This window comes from Triticum aestivum, chromosome 3A (assembly GCF_018294505.1).
Source record: "Triticum aestivum cultivar Chinese Spring chromosome 3A, IWGSC CS RefSeq v2.1, whole genome shotgun sequence".
NCBI lineage: Eukaryota > Viridiplantae > Streptophyta > Magnoliopsida > Poales > Poaceae > Triticum > Triticum aestivum.
In genome coordinates this window covers 28,273,695-28,284,048 of record NC_057800.1, presented here as the reverse complement: position 1 = coordinate 28,284,048, position 10,354 = coordinate 28,273,695, and positions in this window count along the sequence as shown.

The following is a 10,354-nucleotide window of genomic DNA, read 5'->3' as shown; positions in this document are numbered from 1 at the left end:
TGTAAAAATACCAAGTCGCCCAGGTCCCCAAGCTAGTATGTCCTCATCTAGCCTCGAAGATGCCCTTATTTTCAGAATTTCCTCGACATCACACGGCAGAAAAGTAATTCTTCAACAAGTCCACATTCCATGATCCATTACCATTAAGCAGTTCGGAGACATATCGAATGCGGCAGCATCCTTGCGAAGTCACTGGTTTGAAAGAGTAAGGTCTCGGTATCCAGTTATCTCTCCACACTCTAATGCTTGCCCCATTGCCAACTCTCCACACACGCCCTTTCTTTAGAAGTTCGAGTCCATGTATTATTGTTGGGGATCGTAGGAGAGATTTAAAATTTTCTACGCATCACCAAGATCAATCTATGGAGTAATCTAGCAACGAGGGGAAGGAGAGTGCATCTACATACCCTTGTAGATCGCTAAGCGGAAGCATTCAAGTGAACGGGGTGAATGGAGTTGTACTCGTCGTGATCCAAATCATCGATGATCCTAGTGCCGAACGGACGACACCTCCACGTTCAACACACGTACATCCCGGTGACGTCTCCTACGCCTTGATCCAGCAAGGGGACAAGGAGAGGTTGGGGAAGACTCCATCCAGCAGCAGCACGATGGCGTGGTGGTGGTGGAGGAGTGCGGGACCACTAGTAGAAAAAGGGGGCTTTGGTCCAGGCCGGGTAACCCCATTAGTCCCGGTTCAGTCCAAAACCGGGACCTATGGGTGCATTAGTCCCAGTTCGTGTGGCTAAGGCATTAGTCTCGGTTCACCTGGCCCCTTTAGTCCCGGTTCATGCCACGAACCAGGACTAAAGGGTGTGATGCCCATTAGTCCCGGTTGGTGGCACCAACCGGGATTAAAGGTCTAACCTTTAGTACCGGTTGGTGCCACCAACCGGGACTAATGGCCTTTGAGGCATTAGTACCGGTTCATGGCACGAACCGGTACTAAAGGTCCAATTTGCAAACTCCCCCCCCCCCCCCGTGGACCGCCTTTTCAGTTTTAGAAAAAAGAAAAGAAAATGATGGAAATGTCAAAAAAATAAAATAAAATAAGTTTCCCATGTGATATGTGGTCTAGTTGTATGGAAAATTTACAAATATGAATTTCGACTTTATTTACAAAATCTCTCTGGAATTTATAAAATGGGCATAACTTTTGCATACGAACTCGGATTAAAAAGTTTTTTATATGAAAAATCATCTACTCGAAAAGTTACACCCTCGTGGCTGGTGGGTGGCCCCCCTCTCATACTTCTTGCACCCAGTATTTTTATATATTTTGGGAAGTCCTCCCGTGGAGTTTTAGGACTTTTGGAGATGTGCAGAATAGGTCTCTAATATTTGCTCATTTTCCAGCCCAAAATTCCAACTGCCGGCATTCGCCCTCTTCATGTAAACCTTGTAAAATAAGATAGAATAGGCATAAGTATTGTGACATAATGTGTAATAACATCCCAAAATGCAATAAATATGGATATAAAAGCATGATGCAAAATGGATGTATCAACTCCGCCAAGCTTAGACCTCGTTTGTCCTCAAGCGAAAGCCGAAATCGAAAAATATGTCCACATGTTTACAGATAGAGGTGTCAGTAAAAATAAAATACGGACATGAGGGAATCATGATCATTCTTAAAACAACAACAACATATATATTCTGATCACAACCTGAACTGCCTGAGTAACGCGCCTGGACTTCCCTCTGTATAAACCCGACCTTCGGGCTATCTTTGCAACCGTGGCTTCTCCCGTGAATTATTCTGTTTAGTCATGTTCTATATGATGTTAGTGTAATCTAGAAACGTTTTTTAGCAACTAAATACCGGTTTTAAATAGGAATCTCGCTCGTTGGCGGATTTTGCCCTCGGGTCGTGATGAAATTACGTTTTTTTTAATTTTACTGCCTCAGTTGTTCGACCTGAACTTTTCCAAGTGCTAGGTTGAACTCCCGCCAACATTTCCCAAATGAGGCTTGCGATATACTGTTGGAAAGCTATGGACACCAGTATCATGACCCAAGTAAAAAAATTGGCAAAATATAAGCGGTTTAAGAGCAGCTTTGAAAACCGTTTTTTCCTCACACAAAAAACGTGAATCATATTTTCGATCGCATTTATAAACCATTTATCGGAATGAGGCAAGTAATATGGCGTTGGAAAATGTAACGCCCTCGATGCGGCTATATCTCCCACGTGTCGAAGCACGACTTAGAGGCATAACTGCATTGAAAGCAATGTCGCAAGTGAGGTAATCTTCACAACAACCCATGTAATAAATAAGGGAAAAATACATAGTTGGCTTACAATCGCCACTTCATACAATTACATGAATAAAGCATTACATCAACCAGATACAATTAAGGTCCGACTACGGAACCAAAATAAAAGAAGACTACCCCAAAAGCTACACAGATCCCCGATCGTCCCCAACTGGGCTCCTCTACTGATCAACTAGAACGAAACAACACAAAGGACAATATATTCAACGAGCTCCTCCTTGAGCTTGATTGCGTCACCTGCTCGATAACATCGGTACCTGCAAACTGGTTTTGGAAGTATCTGTGAGTCACAGGGACTCGGCAATCTCACACCCTCGCGATCAAGACTATTTAAGCTTATAGGAAGGGTAAAATGTATGAGGTGGAGGTGCAGCAAGTGACTAGCATATATGGTGGCTAACATACGCAAATGAGAGCGAGAAGAGAAGGCAAAAGCATGGTCGAACAACTATGATCAAGAAGTGATCCTAGAACAACCTACATCAGGCATAATTCCAACACCGTGTTCGCTTCCCGGACTCCGCCGAGAAGAGACCATCACGGTTACACACGCGGTTGGTGCATTTTAATTAAGTTCAACTTCAGGTTTTCTACAACTAGACATTAACAAATTCCCATCTGCCCATAACCGCGGGCACGACTTTCAAAAGTTCAAAACCCTGCAGGGGTGTCCCAACTTAGCCCATCACAAGCTCTCACGGTCAACGAAGGATATTCCTTCTCCCAGGAAGACCCGATCAGGCTCGGAATCCCGGTTACAAGACATCCTCGATAATGGTAAAACAAGTCCAGCAAAGCTACCCGAATGTGCCGACAAATCCCGATAGGAGCTGCACATATCTCGTTCTCAGGGCACACCGGATTATCCAAGGTTCCGGTAGGCCAGCCCAAAGTTGCCCCTGGTGGCCACCGGCAGCTGACAGGTTGGACCAACACTCAGAGGAGCACTGGCCCAGGGGTTTAAAATAAAGATGACCCTTGAGTCTGCAGAACCCAAAGGAAAGAAAAGGCTAGGTGGCGAATGGTAAAACCAATGTTGGGCCTTGCTGGAGGAGTTTTATTCAAGGCGAACTGTCAAGGGGTTCCCATTATAACCCAACCGTGTAAGAAACGCAAAATCCGTAAACATAACACCGATATGACAGAAACTAGGGCGGCAAGAGTGGAACAAAACACCAGGCATAAGGCCGAGCCTTCCACCCTTTACCAAGTATATAGATGCATTAATATGAATAAGAGATATTGTGATATCCCAACAAATATCCATGTTCCAACATGGAACAAACTCCAATCTTCACCTGCAACTAACAACGCTATAAGAGGGGCTGAGCAAAGCGGTAACATAGCCAAACAACGGTTTGCTAGGACAAGGTGGGTTAGAGGTTTGACATGGCAATATGGGAGGCATGATAAGCAAGTGGTAGGGATCGCGACATAGGCATAGCAAAAGAGCGAGCAACTAGCAAGCAAAGATAGAAGTGATTTCGAGGATACGGTCATCTTGCCTGAAATCCCGCAAGGAAGAAGAATGAGTCCATGAAGAAGACAAACGGACGTAGTCGAACGAATCCTCACAACACGACGTTGTCAAAACTAATCCGAAGAAGCAACACCGGAAAGAAGCAAACAACATAGTAAACAACCATCACATAAGCATGGCATGATGCACAAACAATTATGATGCATGTCCGGTTTAATGAAGCATGGCATGGCAAAGTGCACAAACAACCCTACAAATTAAGTGGAGCTCAATATGCAACTGAGTTGCATATTGAAGAAAACACCACATGACTTATTTAGTTCTCTCTTGTTTATGTACCCAACAATATTAAATATTGATTAACATGGCAAGAGGTGAAGCATATGAAAACTACCTATCTGGGCAAGTTTAAATGAGGCCAGAAATAACAAACAACGATTCCGGAAAATCTTCATATGCAAATAGTAGGTTTGGTACTGTTCGGCCCTAAACCATATTTTAGAGTTGTTAAACATGCAAAGTAAAGCCACCATGTTAAACTAGGCATTTTTCCACCCCATTTGCATATAAAGTTTATTAAGTTCGGAGTTACGGTTATTTAGTTATGAATTAAAGCATTTTTGCATGGCATAGGAGCAAATTTAACCAAACAACATTTTAGACATTTTAAAGATGCATGAAAGTTGAATATTATTAAACTAGACAAAATTCTAAGCAACTTTCATATATAATTTATTTAGATCTGATGCACAGTTGTGAAGTTATTAAATGCATGAAGTTTAGGGGCTCTTCTGAAAAACTGCAGTCTCAGGAAATATACTGAAATACGCAGAGCCTAAAAAAACCTATTCGGGCCAAAACTGGCAGGCGGGCCCAACAGGTAAAAAACAAAACAAAAGGGGAAACGCTGGTGTGTGGCCTCACCCATGGGCCTTGGCCCAGTCGGTGGAGGAAGGAGGCCGGTTGCTGGGCCTGCAGCGGTGTGGCCCGGTTCAGTGGATCTGGAGGTCGATGGGCGTGGCGCTGGGCCTCTCCAGATCGAGGCGAAGCGCTGGACGCGGCCGATGCAGAGGGTCAACGAGGGGCACACCTTGCTCATCCTCTTGCTCGAAACAGAGGAAATAGAGGCCGAGTGCGAGGCTTCGGACGACGGCGGGGCGCCCATATCCGGCGGCCATGGGGTCCCTGTTCAAGGCGGGAGATTGAGAGAGGTTAGAGGAAGGAGTAGAAGGAGATGGTCAGGGAAGGAGGAGCAAGGCGGCGGGGTCCGGCCTGGGAGGTGTGGCGGCGGTGGTTCTTGGTGGTGGTCGACGCAGCGACGCCAGTCGTCGGGCGATGAGGGCCTCAGACAGCTTCACGATCCACTCGGGATCGAGGGGAGAAGAGGCAGGCCTCAGGTGCCCGGGAAAGAAGCAGTGGAGGCAGGAGTCGCGTCGGACGAGGAGACGATTTGGTAGGGCGGCGGTGGTCTTGTAGGTGAGGAGGGACTCCGGCAGCGTCGGTTCCCGGGGTGGCTCGGATCAGCGATCAAGGTGAGCTCCAAACCCATGGCGAGGACAAGGGCGTCAGGGAGAAAGGAGCATGTGGGCGCGCTGGATGTCTGCGGAGGTTCCAAGCTTGATGGATTGAAACGATGGGAGGAGGTGGTTGGCCTCGTTGAGAAAACGAGAAGGAGGGTGGCGCTGTGGATGGATGGATTTGATAGATGGCGGCGGCGTCTGATCCTAGGAGGGAGGAGCCTGTAGGTGGCGGCGTCTAGGGAGGACAAATGTCCTAGTTTTTAGGGTTGGGATAAAATTTGGTCCGGTGAATATATAGCAGGTGGACTAGGCTTAGGGGCTATCTCGTCCCTCCGATCGTAATCGGACGATCGCGAATAAATAGGCTAGGAAGTCCTAATAAGAAAATGGAGACGTTTTGTAGATGTTCGGAGATGTTCCGGACCCAACGGTGGCGACAGACCGGGTCGGGTTCGGGTAGTTTCGGACGCGCACGAGAGGTCTGTGCGCGGCGCAAAGAGGGGTTAGGTAGGGCCTGACGGTGAGTGATGGTGGGCTGATAATAGAGAGGGGGCAAACAACCCGACAACTGTTTCCGGAGACCGGAAACATTTGATGTTTGACCGACTATACTGCCGCTAAAGTTTAACGGTTGGGCTATCAAACGAACTCCGAATGCGATGAAACTTGACAGGCGGTCTATCGACACTATAAGACCACATGCCAACTTTCATCCCATTCCGAGAATATTTTCCGGCCACTTATAAAATAATATTTTGAACATGCCGCGGGCGCGTGTGAGTGTGTCTCGGCTTAGAACGGACAACAGAAGGAACTGGGAGACCCGGGCTAATGCAAGTTCTAAAAACATGATGATGCAATGCACATGATGACATGATATGAAATGCATGACACGCAAGCAATGACAAGGCACCAACAACGAATAACTGGAAGACACCTGGCACATCGGTCTCGGGGCGTTACAGAAAACTACTACAAAACCGCTCCTTCCACATGTTGAAAGGTTCTCTAATTCCCTATGAATAAAGAGTAATTTGGAAAATCATAGAATTTCGCAAACGGAACAGCCGAGTTCCTAGTTTCGATGCCATTTCTAAACGGCTAATCTAAATGAGGAAAATAATATGGCATTGGAAAGCTTATGAAAATGCGCTACTTTTTCATGTTCAAAGTTTTTCTAATTTTGAACAGTTCAAGAGTAATTTAGAAAATGGTACAAGCTCCACCGAGTTCATATTTTTGATCTATTTTTTAACCGTACGTCCGAATGCAGCAAATTATATGGCGTTGGAAAGCTTGAGGAAATGCGAAAGTTTTTTGTATATATTGTTTCTCCCAATTCTTAATGTTTTAAGTCAATTTTGAAAATTGCTAAAAATGTATTTTCACCGTAATTTTTACAAACTTTATTGGAACGGGGCAAATAATATACCATTGAAAAGCTACGGAAAATGCGAAACTTTTTCATGTTGATGGTTTTCTCTGATTCCTAGCCGTTTTCAAGTAATTTTGAAAACGACAAGATCATTCGTTCTGCCTTTATCGTGAAACAGATTCTTCGAAAATGCACCGCTTAAAGAACTTGAACTTCTCGGCATGTCTACCTGAACTTCACTCTGTTTTTCACGTGTTTTTTTGCTCGTAGCTCTCCATCCACTCACCGGAATTGAGCAAGTGATATACCAATGAAAACTGCTGTAAACACGCAACTTTCCCGGGTTGACCTTTTTTAATACTCGCGATGGTTTAAAAGATTTTCATCTGAAATTCATTTAGCGCAGTAGTTGAACTTCCTGCTGTTTTCACGTTAAACTTCTGTACCGTATTTTCGTTTGTAATTTTCTCATCCATTCGTAAAATGGGTATAACTTTTGCATACGAACTCGGATTAAAAAGTTTTTATATGAAAAATCATCTACTCGAAAAGTTACATCCGATGGAGACGGCCTATGGCCTGTTTGCAAATTTGTAGAATCCTCAAATTCCAAAAGGAAAAAAAGTTATGCTCAAATTTCAGTTTTTTTTAAATTTTCATTAAATCTGGTCAAACTACTTATTCAAGAAGTATTAGTGTTACTAAATAATTATTCAAGAATATTAGTGTTATTAAATAATTATTTCAGTTTTTTTGAATTTTTTGGTCAAACTATGCTCAAACTGTGGTCAAACAATGGTCAAACTACTTATTCAACAAATATTAGTGTTACTAAATAGTTATTGTTTTTTAGAACAATAGTTTCAAACTCAAACAGTGAAATGTGTGACTTCATACTCAAGCTAAAATCCTGCGGGTTAATAGGATTAACATCTTACTATTGTCAGGAAAACAACGAGTGCAGACTTGGAAACGAGGGAGAATAGAACCTGGAAGTTAAGCGTGCTCAGGATGAGGGAGTGGGAGGATGGGTGACCGTCTGGGATGTTAGATGATTTGGAATGATGAAGGGTGATTAGAGATTAAATTGAGCAGTGATGAGAGGGGTGATTAGAGATTAGATGTTAAAATAAATCAGAAATTTGAAAATAAAAAAGTTTCAAAAAAAATCAAAAAAAAAGTTTTCAAAAAAAATTTAAAAAAAATCAGAAAATTACCTTTAGTACCGGTTGGTATTACCAACCGGGACTAAAGGTGGACCTCCAGGCAGCGACCACGTGGAGGGCCTTTAGTCCCGGTTCTGGTTTGAACCGGGACTAAAGGGTCAGGGCATTAGTACCGACCCTTTAGTCCCGGTTCTTGAACCGGGACTAAAGGCCCTTATGAACCGGGACTGCAGGCCCTTTTTCTACTAGTGGACTCCGGCAGGGCTTTGCCAAGCACTACGAGAGACGAGGAGGGAGAGGGGTAGGGCTGCGCCAACAGGGGAGGAACTTCATGTGTTGGGCTGCCCCTTTGCCTCCAATATATATAGGGGGAGAGGGAGGGCTGCGCCCCCACCTAGGGTTTCCTCTCTAGGGGTGGCGGCAGCCCTAGATCCCATCTAGGGTGGCGGCCACAAGGGGGAGAGGGGAAGGCGCACCTGAGGTGGGCCTTAGGGCCCATCTGCCCTAGGGTTTGCCCCCTCCCCTCTTGGAGGCACCTTGGGCCTTGGTGGGAGGCGCCCCAGCCCACCTAGGGGCTGGTCCCTTCCCACTATTGGCCCATGTAGGCCTCCGGGGCTGGTGGCCCCATCTAGGGTGGTCCCGGCACACTACCGGTGATGTTCGGAACACTTCCGGTGGCCAAAACCATACTTCCTATATATTAATCTTTACCTCCGGACCATTCCAGAACTCCTCGTGACGTCTGGGATCTCATCCGGGACTCCGAACAACATTCGGTAACCGCGTACATACTTTCCCTATAACCCTAGCGTCATCGAACCTTAAGTGTGTAGACCCTACGGGTTCGGGAGTCATGCAGACATGGCCGAGACAAATCTCCGGTCAATAACCAATAGCGGGATCTGGATACCCATGTTGGCTCCCACATGCTCCACGATGATCTCATCGGATGAACCACGATGTCAAGGACTTAATCAATCCCGTATACAATTCCCTTTGTCTAGCTGTACAATACTTACCCGAGATTCGATCGTCGGTATCCCGATACCTTGTTCAATCTCATTACCGGCAAGTCTCTTTACTCGTTCCGTAACACGTCATCCCGTGATCAACTCCTTGATCACATTGTGCACATTATGATGATGTCCTACCGAGTGGGCCCAGAGATACCTCTCCATTTACACGGAGTGACAAATCCCAGTCTCGATTCGTGCCAACCCAACAGACACTTTCGAAGATACCTGTAGTGTGCCTTTATAGCCACCCAGTTACATTGTGACGTTTGGCACACCCAAAGCACTCCTACGGTATCCGGGAGTTGCACAATCTCATGGTCTAAGGGAAATGATACTTGACATTAGAAAAGCTTTAGCAAACGAACTACACGATCTTGTGCTAGGCTTAGGATTGGGTCTTGTCCATCACATCATTCTCCTAATGATGTGATCCCGTTATCAACGACATTCAATGCCCATGGTCAGGAAACCGTAACCATCTATTGATCAACGAGCTAGTCAACTAGAGGCTTACTAGGGACATGGTGTTGTCTATGTATCCATACATGTATCTGAGTTTCCTATCAATACAATTCTAGCATGGATAATAAACGATTATCATGAACAAGGAAATATAATAATAACCAATTTATTATTGCCTCTAGGGCATATTTCCAACAATTATCGCTTGCCAAGTAGGCGAAGCATTACCTGGGAAGACAGTATCCACAAGCTTACCCTCAGGGTAACACTTTGCTTTCAGTAACCGCGCACACAAGATGTTTGGCCTATCAATGAGACGCCAGGCTTGACAGGCCAAAAGCGCTTGGTTAAAAAGTCAGAAGTCGCAAAAACCCAAACCCCCTTTGCATTTATGTTGGAGCAGAATCTCCCATGCCTTCCAGTGCACTTTCCTCCGTCCTCTTTTCGAACCCCAATAAAAGTTTCTGACCATCCTTGTCGAGTCATCACAAACTGAGTATGGAAGTTTAAATACACTCATGATATATGTAGGAAGTGCTTGGGCAACGGACTTAATCAGTACCTCTCTGCCAGGTTGCGCAAGACACCCATCTCCCCAGTGTAATAACCTTTTTGTGAGACTTACTTGCAGATTCTGGAATCGCCCTTTAGACATGCGTCCGTCCGGTGTGGGGAGGCCCAGATATTTCTCCTCAAAAACTTGCATAGTGACAATTAGAACAGCTCTAACTTCCTCTTGATTTGCACTGGGACATGCATTACAGAACATGATTGAGCACTTGTTAAAATTCAGGCTTTGACCTGTAGCATTTCCATAGAGGTCCAAAACCCCCTTTACCCTCAAAGCTTGATCTTGATTAGCTTGAAAGAACAGTAAGGTATCATCCGCAAATAAAAGGTGCGAAATCCCTGGGGCCCTTCGGCAAATTTTGATAGGAGTGATATTTTCATTATCAACCTCATGCTTCAAGATAGCAGAGAGACCATCAACTATTAAAAGGAAAAGAAACGGTGATAGGGGGTCACCTTGCCGTAGCCCACGCGACGGTGCAAATGAA